This window comes from Crinia signifera, chromosome 19 (assembly GCF_055691185.1).
Source record: "Crinia signifera chromosome 19, ASM5569118v1, whole genome shotgun sequence".
NCBI classification, from domain to species: Eukaryota; Metazoa; Chordata; class Amphibia; order Anura; family Myobatrachidae; genus Crinia; species Crinia signifera.
Window position 1 is genome coordinate 106,743,984 of NC_139226.1, and position 14,599 is coordinate 106,758,582.

The 14,599-nt window shown below is 45.3% G+C and overlaps 1 long non-coding RNA gene across 1 annotated transcript in view; it reads left to right on the forward strand.

Annotated features, from left to right (window-relative positions):
• Positions 1–832: 832 nt before the first annotated feature.
• LOC146042845 (uncharacterized) overlaps positions 833–14,599 on the forward strand; it is a 42,547-nt gene continuing 28,780 nt past the window's right edge. The window contains exons 1-2 of the long non-coding RNA XR_014464036.1: positions 833–994; positions 6,020–6,147. This is a non-coding gene — a long non-coding RNA (uncharacterized LOC146042845). The remainder of the gene's footprint in view (positions 995–6,019; positions 6,148–14,599) is intronic.

Here is a 14,599-nt window from a genome sequence, read left to right on the forward strand (position 1 = left end):
GTTAAATGGCCCCCCCCATTGTTAACGCCACCCCACTATCAACGCCAACCCGAAGCGTGGAGAGGGGCGGCGGTACACGTCCTCCGACCTTTTCATACCCCCACTATCCACGTCGGCGAGCCACCGAGCCCGAAGCGTGGCGAGCCCCGAGAGGGGACGCGGAATACATGTGAAGTAATCCGCGTCCCCTCGCAGGGCTTGCTGCGCTAGCCACACTATATAAATTCAACTTCACGCCGAAGTGGATAGTTCACGCCGGCCATGCATGCTTGGAGTCCACGTGCTGCAGCTGCACATATGTGATTGCTGTGCTGTCTCGCAGCGGCGATGTCCCCTGCGAGACAGCACTGCTGGCTCGGCTATCTGAGGCCGATGTTGCTGACTGCCGCCCATAAAATGTGCCGCCCCTAGGCCCGTGCCTCACGGGCCTAGTGGGAAATCCAGGCCTGACTGCCACCCAAAACAAACTATATACACATATCCCCCTCCCCCCCACACACACAGAGTATATGCACACCACGCCCCCCACCCGTTTATGTGCGCGCGCACACACACACCCCAACACCTTATCACACACAAGTCTCAAGTGTGTTTGAAGGGCTTTATTTCTCACCAAGCTATGCTATCCCTGTACAGCACTTGCACTGGTAGCCCTGGTGACAACGCAGCAGCTGACTGGTCTTCTCTCCCTAGGGCTGCAAGCTGCGGAGGGGGGAGAGGACGCATCTGCTGTTCCTCTACCGATGCGTGTTGCTCCGGAATACTTCTCACTCCGACCTAGTATAGTACACTTGGCTGTGTGTGCGCGCGCGCGCGCCGCTTTCTCCTTAGCCCCGCCCACCACGAGCCATGCTATTAAGCCCCGCCCACCACGAGCCATGTCGTTAAGCCACGTCACATGTCGTGACGTGTGGGGCCAGATACCAGCGCGGGGACGAGATGAGAGACACGCGCTGGATGCGGCCGTTAAGTGGTCCCATGTTTCCATATTCAGGTGGGTTATTTACAGTCATTGCTTGCCAGCATATGGCCCAGCACGGAGAGGGAGAGGAGGCAGAGGTAGCTGCAACTGCGGTGTTATGGGCGGCCGCTGCCAAATAGGAGAGAGAGGCAGAAGCTGTCCCCTGTGTTGGAAGCGGCTGTCGGTGGAGGGCTGGCCCCGGGGTACGATGTGTGCACCCCACACCCCAGGCCAGTGCTGAGCTCGTGTCAGGGGGCTGAGTTCGGGGGCGGGGTTTCCGGGACACTCATCAAAGCCCCTCATTTAAATATAGTGAGAGAGTGTTGTCCTACTTGAGGATAACGGGATAGCCCGTTTTGATAGAATTGTACATTGGCTGGGCCCTCCGCTAGGACCAGCCATCAGTGGGAGGAGATGTTTTCCAGGCTGATCCCTCCTGTCATCAATGTCCAGCTTCCTGACCATAGTATTCTCCAGAAACCAGATAAATGAGTTACTCATTCAAATTACTGTGTGTGTACTTATATGTGTGTGTGTGTGTATGTGTGTATACACATACCGTATACGTACCTACAGTATAACATAATAGTTACAAGTAACTATACCACCCAACATGACCCTCTCCAGGAGGGACACAATGCTCTGATTCTGGACTTCCCTCATAATGTATGTTTGCCATCACCTGTTTCACACAGGTTAATTGATTAGAAAGGTGGTTCAACACAGGTAATGGCAATCATTAATTAAGGGACAGGTCCAGAAACAGAGCAATGTGTCCCTCCTGGGGAAGGGCATGTTGGGAGGTATGAGTAAATAGGATCCAATCACCTCAGTCCACCCCCACCATCCAGTCTCTGCGGATCATCCTGCCTCCGTGCACGCTCATGTTTACCCTATTCAGACATATCTATCGATCGATTGATCTATATAAATAAAATTTGCATAGAAATATCTGTCAGACTGGCATAAATTATTGGTGTGGGGTGTTTTATTTGGGGGGGGGGGGGGGGGGGCTGCACCCAGGTGTCACCTTTCAGTGGGATGACACCAAAAAGAGCTGCACTCTCAGACTCGCATCCACACATCCCGCCAGCTGACTTAAACCCCGGGCCAGTACAATATTGCTGTTTTCGGCCAGCAGGTACAGTGTATTAATGCATAACCCATGCTCACGTGGACTCGGGGTCAGTGTTTTGGAGGTGGGGATATTCGGGTCAAGCCCCTTATCTATAACAGAATGTGCTGTCTTCACATAATATTATTGACAGCCTCCTTTAGCCAATACAGTGGTTGGCCCCACCCATGGGACAAGCCATCAATGAGTTGAGTTCCTTACCAGACCAGTCTCCTATCCTCCGCCCTTCTGTGTCCCAGGCTCCTCCTTTGCCTGTAATAATCCTTCCACCTGATTTCTACTACATACACAGGGTAAGTTGGTAGTATATTGAAACCAATCACCTCAGTGCCCACCACTCTCCTTGTTCTGCTGTTCAGCCTGTCATAAATTATGTGTTTATATTATATAGATCATGCTTTGTAGTTATAGTATTATTTCTCTTTTTTTTCTTTGCATTTTTTCTCCCCTCCCCACCATGCCCCTACCCCCACCCTGTTTTTCATGCTATTTTATACTTGTTTTGTATATTATAAAAAAAAAATTCAGTTTAATATATGTTTGCTTTATTGTTTATATTGTTACCCACTGATGAGGGTTAATCTTGGTGTATCTTGGTGTATTCAACAGCCAAAATATTTGCTGTAGACTTTGGTATAAAGGATTGTTTTATACTAGCCCCGCTGGTGCTAGATATTATAGTATTATGGGTTATATGTAATTGTAAGGGGCATTTTGGTGTGTGTTATAATATGTAAGGGGCATTTTGGTGTGTGTTATAATATGTGAGGGGCATTACGTGTGTTATAATATGTAAGGGGCATTACGGTGTGCCATTATGTATGGTCCTTACAGTGTGTAATGGGTCCCGCGGTGTGTGGTATATTGTATAATAGGCATTATGGTGTGTGGCGTAATGTGTAATGGGCCTTATGGTGCATGGCATAATGTGTTATGGGCCTTACAGTGTGGCATAATATGTAATAGGCATTATGTGTGTGGCATAACTTGTAGTTACTGTATAGTATTGTTTCTCTTTTTTTCCTTTGCTTCAAAAAGTGGTAAAGTGGAGAGTGATAAACAACCAGCCAATCAGCTCCTCCCTGACATTTTTCAAACCCAACCTTTAACGTGGCAGTTAGGAGCTGATTGTCTGGCTGTTTATCACTTGTAATGTGTGCCTATGGCAAGAGCAAATTAGTTATTTATAGATTATCATAGATTATGGATTTATTCAGCATGCTGGATATTAATCGGCGCATCGCTATCGCATTGGCCCCTGCATTTGGTTTGCTAATGGACAAAACCATGCTGCACTGCAGGGGGCAGATACAACATGAGCAGAGAGAGTAAGATTTGGGTGAGTTATTTTGTTTCTGTGCAGTGCAAATACTGGCTACTTTATTTTTACACTGCAATATAGATATCTGTTTGAAGCACACACCCCACCCAAATGTAACTCTCTAATACCCTAACATCTCTACTGTAACACCCTAACATTACATCTGCCCCACCTGCAGTACACATGGTTTTGTCCAGTAGCAAACCAAATGTGCTTTGCGAATGAAACTGAATCAGGCCCTAAATAATACTTGCCTACCTGTCTATCTCTTCACTGGCTCCCCATTCCTTTCCGGGTTCTCTTTAAACTCCTCACCACCACCTACAAGGCTCTCTCCTCCTCCACCGCTCCTTACCTCTCTTCACTGATCTCTATCCACAATCCCTCCCGTCCTCTTAGCTCCTCAGCCGACCGCCGACTTACCTCTCACCTAATCACCTCCTCCCACTCCCGTGTCCAAAATTTCTCTCGCGCTGCCAAAATTTTTACCTACTTTGGTAGAAATGAAGTGATAATATATAGGCCTCATATATCATTTTCACACCGCTGTACCCTTTCACACTTGATTGGGTTGTGAAAATCGGAATCGGCAAATAACTTGTTCCGTATCTAGCTATGTGATTGAAGGGTCAAAGCTGGAACCAGTGAATGAAATGTTCCCACCTTGGCAAGGTGCTTGGGGGGGTTAAAGCCAGAACCGACGCATGAGATTTTCTGGCCCCTGTGAGGTACTTATATTCTTCAAAAGTAGGTGAAAATTGTAATTTTTCACCTATTTTGGTAGAAATTAAATGATAATGTATAGGCCCTATATACCACTTTCACACCGCTGTACCCTTTCACACTTGATTTGGGAGTGAAAACCGGAACCAGCGAATAACTTGTTCCATAGGTGGCTATGTGCCTGGTGGATAAAAGCTGGAACCTGTGGATGAAATGTTCCTGCCCTGGCAAGGTGCTTGGAGGTTAAAGCCAGAACCGACGCATGAGATGTTCTGGCCGCGACGAGGTGCTTTTGGGGGGTGAAAGCCGGAACCGGCGCAAGAAATGTTCTGGCCGCGGCGTGGTAGTTGGGGAATGAAAGCCGAAACCGACGCATGACATGTTTCGGCCGCGACAAGGGCTTCGAAAGGGTGAAAGCTGAATCCGGCGCATGAGCTGTTCTGGCAGCGGTGAGGTGCTTGGAGAGGGATGAAAGACTAAACCGGAGAATGAGATGTTCCGGACGCTGTGAGGTACTTATTTTCTACAAAATAGGTGAAAATTTAAATTTTTACCTACTTTGGTAGAAATGAAGTGATAATATATAGGCCTCACACCATTTTCACACCGCTGTACCCTTTCACACTTGATTGGGTTGTGAAAATCGGAACCGGCGAATAATTTGCGAATAACTTGTAACCTGCAATGTGATTGGAGGGTCAAAGCTGGAACCAGTAAATGAAATGTTACCACCTTGGCAAGGTGCTTGGGGGGTTAAAGCTGGAACCGACGCATAAGATGTTCTGGCCCCTGTGAGGTACTTAGTTTCTACAAAAGTAGGTGAAAATTGTAATTTTTCACCTATTTTGGTAGAAATTAAATGATAATGTATAGGCCCTATATTCCACTTTCACACCTCTGTACCCTTTCAAACTTGATTGGGGAGTGAAAACCGGAACCAGCGAATAACTTGTTCCGTAGGTGGCTATGTGCCTGGAGGGTAAAAGGTGGAACCTGTGGATAAAATGTTCCCACTTGGGAAGGTGCTTGGAGGTTAAAGCCAGAACCGACGCATGAGATGTTCCGGCCACGACGAGTTGCTTTTGGGGGGTGAAAGCCGGAACCGGCGAAAGAAATGTTCTGGCCGCGGCGTGGTGGTTGGGGAATGAAATCCGAAACCGACGCATGAGATGTTTCGGCCGCGACGAGGGCTTCGAAGGGGTGAAAGATGGATCTGGCGCATGAGCTGTTCTGGCAGCGGTGAGTTGCTTGGAGAGGGGTGAAAGCCTAAACCGGAGAATGAGGTGTTCCGGCCGGTGTGAGGTACTTTTTTTCTTCAAAATATGTGAAAATTTTCGTTTTTCACCTACTTTGTTAGAAATGAAGTGATAATATATAGGCCCCATATACCACTTTAACACCGATGTACCCTTTCATACTTGATTGAGGTGTGAAAACCGGAACCGGCGAATTACTTGTTCCGTACATGGCTATGTGTCCGGAGGGTAAAAGCTGGAACCTGTGAATGCAATGTTCCCACCTTGGTGAGGTGCTTGGGGGGTTAAAGACGGAATCGAGACCTGAGATGTTCAGGCTGCGGCAATGTGCTTTCAGGGTGCAAGTCAGAACCGACGCAATATATATTCCGGTTGCGGCGAGGTGCTTGGAAGGGGATAAAATCCGAGACCAGTGCAGTTTGTAAAACTGTGTCCCGGGTCCACAGTTCAGCGTAAAATATGTGCTGTAGCGTGTATTTGCAATCACTGCGGCAGGGCCTGAAAAGGATGACTTGTGTTGTCTGTACAGTTCGGCATTTATGTGTGTTACGATGTAAGACACAGTAATAATAAATATGCATGTATGTCATGAACATATTATCGCGCCTCCTTCTATTTTTCAGGTAGGCCTTCTCCACAAATGAAATGTGATGTCATCTACTTACCCAGCTACGTTTCTGGACTACTGTGACGTCATTTTTAGTACAGCATATTCTAAAGGTCGAATGGCAGGAGCAGCTACCCACAACAGGTAAGGAGGCGCGATAATATCTTCCTGGCATACATGCATATTTATCAAATATGTATGTTTGTTATAGACCCTTTCCGTACATTATGTTTAAAGTTTGATGAATTTAGGTCCTTATATTATTTTATGCAAACAGCTAGCCAAAACAGGATTAATATCTGTGCAGGAGATATCAGTGATATCGTCTGCATTGCCTTTTTATTGAATGTCAATAATACTTATTTTCTACAAAAGTAGATGAAAGTAATCATTTTCACCTACTTTGGTACAAATTAAGTGACAATATTTAGGCCCTTTATACCACTTTCACACCGCTGTACCCTTTCAAAATTGATTGGGGTGTGAAAACCTGAATCGGAGAATAACTTGTTCCGTACACGGCTATGTACCTGGATGGTAAAAGCTGGAACCTGTGAATAAAATACTTCCGCCTTGGCATGGTGCTTGGAGAGGTTAAAGCCAGAACCGACGCATGAGATGTTCTGGCCGCGACGAGGTGCTTTGGGGGGTGAAAGCTGGAACCAGCCCAAAACAAGTTCAGACCGTGGCGTGGTGGTTGGGGGTGAAAGCCGGAGCCGGCGCATGAGATGTTCTGGCAGCGGCGAGGGGATTGGAGGGGGTGAAAGCCTAAACCAGCGCATGAGATTTTCCGGCTGCTGTGAGGTACTTATTTTCTACAAAATAGGTGAAAATTTTAATTTTCAACTACTTTGGTAGAAATGAATTGATAATATATAGCCCCATATACCACTTTCATACCACTGTACCCTTTCACACTTGATTGGGGTGTAAAAACCAGAACCGGTGAATAACTTGTTCCATATCTGGCTATGTGATTGGAGGGTCAAAGCTGGAATCAGTGAATGAAATGTTCCCACCTTGGCAAGTTTCTTGGGAGGGTTAAAGCCAGAACCGACGCATGATATGTTCTGGCCGCGACGAGGTGCTTTTGGAGGTTAAAGCTGGAAACGGCGCAAGAAATGTCCCGGCTGCGACGTGGTGGTTTGGGAAAGAAAGCCGAAACCGGCGTATGAGATGTTCCGGACGCTGTGAGGTACTTATTTTCTACAAAATAGGTGAATTTTTTAATTTTTACCTACTTTGGTAGAAATGAAGTGATAATATATAGGCCTCATATACCATTTTTACACCTCTGTACCCTTTCACACTTGATTGGGTTGTGAAAATCTGAACCGGCGAATAACTTGTTTTCAGTATCTAGCTATGTGATTGGAGGGTCAAAGCTGGAACCAGTGAATGAAATGTTCCCACCTTGGCAAGGTGCTTGGGGGGTTAAAGCCGGAACCGACGCATGAGATGTTCTGGCCCCTGTGAGGTACTTATTTTCCACAAAAGTAGGTGAAAATTGTAATTTTTCACCTATTTTGGTAGAAATTAAATGATAATGTATAGGCCCTATATTCCACTTTCACACCGCTGCACCCTTTCACACTTGATTGGGGAGTGAAAACCGGAACCAGCGAATAACTTGTTCCGTAGGTGGCTATGTGCCTGTAGGATAAAAGCTGGAACCTTTGGATGAAATGTTCCTGCCCTGGCAAGGTGCTTGGAGGTTAAAGCCAGAACCAACGCATGAGATGTTCTGGCCGCGACAAGGTGCTTTTGGGGGGTGAAAGCCGGAACCGGCGCAAGAAATGTTCTGGCCGCGGCGTGGTGGTTGGGGAATGAAAGCCGAAACCGACGCATGACATGTTTCGGCCGCGACGAGGGCTTCGAAAGGGTGAAAGCTGGATCCGGCGCATGAGCTGTTCTGGCAGCGGTGAGGTGCTTGGAGAGGGATGAAAGACTAAACCGGAGAATGAGATGTTCCGGACGCTGTGAGGTACTTATTTTCTACAAAATAGGTGAAAATTTAAATTTTTACCTACTTTGGTAGAAATTAAGTGATAATATATAGGCCTCATATACCATTTTTACACCGCTGTACCCTTTCACGCTTGATTGGGTTGTGAAAATCTGAATCGGCAAATAACTTGTTCCGTATCTAGCTATGTGATTGAAGGGTCAAAGCTGGAACCAGTGAATGAAATGTTCCCACCTTGGCAAGGTGCTTGGGGGGGTTAAAGCCGGAACGGACGCATGAGATGTTCTGGCCCCTGTGAGGTACTTATTTTCTACAAAAGTAGGTGAAAATTGTAATTTTTCACCTATTTTGGTAGAAATTAAATGATAATGTATAGGCCCTATATACCACTTTCACACCGCTGTACCCTTTCACACTTGATTGGGGAGTGAAAACCGGAACCAGCGAATAACTTGTTCCGTAGGTGGCTATGTGCCTGATGGATAAAAGCTGGAACCTGTGGATGAAATGTTCCTGCTCTGGCAAGGTGCTTGGAGGTTAAAGCCAGAACCGACGCATGAGATGTTCTGGCAGCGACGAGGTGCTTTTGGGGGGTGAAAGCCGGAACCGGCGCAAGAAATGTTCTGGCTGCGGCGTGGTGGTTGGGGAATGAAAGCCGAAACCGACGCATGACATGTTTCGGCCACGACGAGGGCTTCGAAAGGGTGAAAGCTGGATCCGGCGCATGAGCTGTTCTGGCAGCGGTGAGGTGCTTGGAGAGGGATGAAAGACTAAACCGGAGAATGAGATGTATCGGACGCTGTGAGGTACTTATTTTCTACAAAATAGGTGAAAATTTAAATTTTTACCTACTTTGGTAGAAATGAAGTGATAATATATAGGCCTCACACCATTTTCACACCGCTGCACCCTTTCACACTTGATTGGGTTGTGAAAATCGGAACCGGCGAATAATTTGAGAATAACTTGTAACCTGCAATGTGATTGGAGGGTCAAAGCTGAAACCAGTGAATGAAATGTTCCCACCTTGGCAAGGTGCTTGGGGGGTTAAAGCCGGGACCGACGCATGAGATGTTCTGGCCCCTGTGAGGTACTTAGTTTCTACAAAAGTAGGTGAAAATTGTAATTTTTCACCTATTTTGGTAGAAATTAAATGATAATGTATAGGCCCTATATTCCACTTTTACACCTCTGTACCCTTTCACACTTGATTTGGGAGTGAAAACCGGAACCAGCGAATAACTTGTTCCGTAGGTGGCTATGTGCCTGGAGGGTAAAAGGTGGAACCTGTGGATGAAATGTTCCCACTTGGGAAGGTGCTTGGAGGTTAAAGCCAGAACCGACGCATGAGATGTTCTGGCCGCGACGAGGTGCTTTTGGGGGGTGAAAGCCGGAACCGGCGAAAGAAATGTTCTGGCCGCGGCGTGGTGGTTGGGGAATGAAATCCGAAACCGACGCATGAGATGTTTCGGCCGCGACGAGGGCTTCGAAGGGGTGAAAGATGGATCTGGCGCATGAGCTGTTCTGGCAGCGGTGAGTTGCTTGGAGAGGGGTGAAAGCCTAAACCGGAGAATGAGGTGTTCCGGCCGGTGTGAGGTACTTTTTTTCTTCAAAATATGTGAAAATTTTCGTTTTTCACCTACTTTGTTACAAATGAAGTGATAATATATAGGCCCCATATACCACTTTAACACCGATGTACCCTTTCATACTTGATTGAGGTGTGAAAACCGGAACCGGCGAATTACTTGTTCCGTACATGGCTATGTGTCCGGAGGGTAAAAGCTGGAACCTGTGAATGCAATGTTCCCGCCTTGGTGAGGTGCTTGGGGGGTTAACCCCTTCCTGACAGAGCCAGTTTTTGCGTTCCTGACAGAGCCCTTTTTTTCAAATCTGACATGTCTCACTTAAGTGGGGATAACTTTTTTTTGCTTTTACTTATCCCAGTGATTTTGAGATTGTTTTTTCGTGACACATTGTACTTCAAATTAGTGGTAAATTTGGGTCGATACAGTCTGTGTTTTTTTGTGAAAAATACCAAAATATCGTGAAAAAATGGAAAATTTAGCGATTTGCAAAATGTTAAATTTTCTGCTTGTGAGACAAATAATCTTACCACTCAAAATAGTGAATAACTAACATAGACCATATGTCTACTTTATGTTGACATCATTATTTCAACTTCCTTTTAATTTTTTGGGACACTAGGAGGCTTACAATATGAATAGCAAATTCTCAAATTTTCAAGAAAATTTCAAACACTGATTTTTTTAGGGACCAGTTCAGTTCTGATGTAACTTTGAGGGACTTGTATGTGAGACACCCCCATAAATGATGCCATTTCAAAAACTGCACCCCTCACAGTATTCAAAACAGCATTTTGGAAGTTTGTTAACCCTTTAGGTGTTTCACAGGAATTAAAACAAAGTGTAGGTGAAATTTCAAAATTTCTTTTTTTTTGCAGATTTGCAATTTTAATACATTTTTATAAGGAACACAGTACATTTTACTAGAGAAATGTGACTAAAAATTGATTCCCCCAATTCTTTTGTTTTCATAAATATCCTATATGTGGCCCTAGTGTGCACGGTGACCAAACCACAGGCTTCATAATAGAAGGAGCACCTACTTGATTTTGGAGCCTCCTTTTTATGAGATTATTTTTTAGGCACCATGTAGGTTTCAAGGCACCATAAGATGCTAAAAGTTAGGAACCCCCCCACAAGTGACCCCATTTTGCAAACTACACCCCTCAGGGAATTCATCTAGGGGTATAGTGTACATTTCAAACCCCCAGGGGTTTCACCAATTGTGGTACAACTGGGCAGTGAAAATGAAAAATTATTTTTTTTACACAAAAATGCAGTTCTGGCTCCAAATTTGTCATTTTCAGAAGGTATGAAGGAGACAAAGCACCCCAAAATCTGTGCCCCAATTTCTCCCGAGTACGGCAATGCCTCACATGTGACCAAAAAATACCAGTTGGGTGCATGGCAGGACTCAGAAGGGAAGGAGTGATTTTTGGATTTTGCAGCTCAGATTCTGGTGGAATTTTGGTGGGTGCTATGTCGCATTAGCAAGACCCCCCAAGCACCAATACAGTGGAACCCCCCCACAAGTCACCCCATTTTGCAAACTACACCCCTCAGGGAATTCATCTAGGGGTATAGTGTACATTTCAAACCCCCAGGGGTTTCACCAATTTTGATACAAGTGGGCAGTGAAAATGAAAAATTACATTTTTTTACACAAAAATGCAGTTCTGGCTCAAAATTTTTCATTTTCAGAAGGTATGAAGGAGAAAAAGCACCCCAAAATCTGTGCCCCAATTTCTCCCGAGTACGGCAATGCCTCACATGTGACCAAAAAATACCAGTTGGGTGCATGGCAGGACTCAGAAGGGAAGGAGTGATTTTTGGATTTTGCAGCACAGATTCTGGTGGAATGAATGGTGGGTGCTATGTTGCACCAATACAGTGGAACCCCCCCACAAGTCACCCCATTTTGCAAAGTACACCCCTCAGGGAATTCATCTAGGGGTATAGTGTACATTTCAAACCCCCAGGGGTTTCACCAATTTTGATACAAGTGGGCAGTGAAAATGAAAAATTACATTTTTTTACACAAAAATGCAGTTCTGGCTCAAAATTTTTCATTTTCAGAAGGTATGAAGGAGAAAAAGCACCCCAAAATATGTGCCCCAATTTCTCCCGAGTACGGAAATGCCTCACATGTGACCAAAAAATACCAGTTGGGTGCATGGCAGGACTCAGAACGGAAGGAGTGATTTTTGGATTTTGCGGCTCAGATTCTGGTGGAATTTTGGTGGGTGCTATGTCGCATTAGCAAGACCCCCCAAGCACCAATACAGTGGAACCCCCCCACAAGTCACCCCATTTTGAAAACTACACCCCTCAGGGAATTCATCTAGGGGTATAGTGTACATTTCAAACCCCCAGGGGTTTCACCAATTTTGATACAAGTGGGCAGTGAAATTGAAAAATTACATTTTTTACACAAAAATGCAGTTCTGGCTCGAAATTTTTCATTTTCAGAAGGTATGAAGGAGAAAAAGCACCCCAAAATCTGTGCCCCAATTTCTCCCGAGTACGGCAATGCCTCACATGTGACCAAAAAATACCAGTTGGGTGCATGGCAGGACTCAGAACGGAAGGAGTGATTTTTGGATTTTGCAGCTCAGATTCTGGTGGAATTTTGGTGGGTGCTATGTCGCATTAGCAAGACCCCCCAAGCACCAATACAGTGGAACCCCCCCACAAGTCACCCCATTTTGAAAACTACACCCCTCAGGGAATTCATCTAGGGGTATAGTGTACATTTCAAACCCCCAGGGGTTTCACCAATTTTGATACAAGTGGGCAGTGAAAATGAAAAATTACATTTTTTTACACAAAAATGCAGTTCTGGCTCAAAATTTTTCATTTTCAGAAGGTATGAAGGAGAAAAAGCACCCCAAAATATGTGCCCCAATTTCTCCCGAGTACGGAAATGCCTCACATGTGACCAAAAAATACCAGTTGGGTGCATGGCAGGACTCAGAACGGAAGGAGTGATTTTTGGATTTTGCGGCTCAGATTCTGGTGGAATTTTGGTGGGTGCTATGTCGCATTAGCAAGACCCCCCAAGCACCAATACAGTGGAACCCCCCCACAAGTCACCCCATTTTGAAAACTACACCCCTCAGGGAATTCATCTAGGGGTATAGTGTACATTTCAAACCCCCAGGGGTTTCACCAATTTTGATACAAGTGGGCAGTGAAATTGAAAAATTACATTTTTTACACAAAAATGCAGTTCTGGCTCGAAATTTTTCATTTTCAGAAGGTATGAAGGAGAAAAAGCACCCCAAAATCTGTGCCCCAATTTCTCCCGAGTACGGCAATGCCTCACATGTGACCAAAAAATACCAGTTGGGTGCATGGCAGGACTCAGAACGGAAGGAGTGATTTTTGGATTTTGCAGCTCAGATTCTGGTGGAATTTTGGTGGGTGCTATGTCGCATTAGCAAGACCCCCCAAGCACCAATACAGTGGAACCCCCCCACAAGTCACCCCATTTTGAAAACTACACCCCTCAGGGAATTCATCTAGGGGTATAGTGTACATTTCAAACCCCCAGGGGTTTCACCAATTTTGATACAAGTGGGCAGTGAAAATGAAAAATTACATTTTTTTACACAAAAATGCAGTTCTGGCTCAAAATTTTTCATTTTCAGAAGGTATGAAGGAGAAAAAGCACCCCAAAATCTGTGCCCCAATTTCTCCCGAGTACGGCAATGCCTCACATGTGACCAAAAAATACCAGTTGGGTGCATGGCAGGACTCAGAACGGAAGGAGTGATTTTTGGATTTTGCAGCACAGATTCTGGTGGAATGAATGGTGGGTGCTATGTTGCACCAATACAGTGGAACCCCCCCACAAGTCACCCCATTTTGCAAAGTACACCCCTCAGGGAATTCATCTAGGGGTATAGTGTACATTTCAAACCCCCAGGGGTTTCACCAATTTTGATACAAGTGGGCAGTGAAAATGAAAAATTACATTTTTTTACACAAAAATGCAGTTCTGGCTCCAAATTTTTCATTTTCAGAAGGTATGAAGGAGACAAAGCACCCCAAAATATGTGCCCCAATTTCTCCCGAGTACGGCAATGCCTCACATGTGACCAAAAAATACCAGTTGGGTGCATGGCAGGACTCAGAAGGGAAGGAGTGATTTTTGGATTTTGCAGCTCAGATTCTGGTGGAATTTTGGTGGGTGCTATGTTGCATTAGCAAGACCCCCCAAGCACCAATACAGTGGAACCCCCCCACAAGTGACCCCATTTTGCAAACTACACCCCTCAGGGAATTCATCTAGGGGTATAGTGTACATTTCAAACCCCCAGGGGTTTCACCAATTTTGATACAAGTGGGCAGTGAACATGAAAAATTACATTTTTTACACAAAAATGCAGTTCTGGCTCAAAATTTTTCATTTTCAGAAGGTATGAAGGAGAAAAAGCACCCCAAAATCTGTGCCCCAATTTCTCCCGAGTACGGCAATGCCTCACATGTGACCAAAAAATACCAGTTGGGTGCATGGCAGGACTCAAAAGGGAAGGAGTGATTTTTGGATTTTGCAGCTCAGATTCTGGTGGAATTTTGGTGGGTGCTATGTCGCATTAGCAAGACCCCCCAAGCACCAATACAGTGGAACCCCCCCACAAGTGACCCCATTTTGCAAACTACACCCCTCAGGGAATTCATCTAGGGGTATAGTGTACATTTCAAACCCCCAGGGGTTTCACCAATTTTGATACAAGTGGGCAGTGAAAATGAAAAATTACATTTTTTACACAAAAATGCAGTTCTGGCTCAAAATTTTTAATTTTCAGAAGGTATGAAGGAGAAAAAGCACCCCAAAATCTGTGCCCCAATTTCTCCCGAGTACGGCAATGCCTCACATGTGACCAAAAAATACCAGTTGGGTGCATGGCAGGACTCAGAAGGGAAGGAGTGATTTTTGGATTTTGCAGCACAGATTCTGGTGGAATGAATGGTGGGTGCTATGTTGCACCAATACAGTGGAACCCCCCCACAAGTCACCCCATTTTGCAAACTACACCCC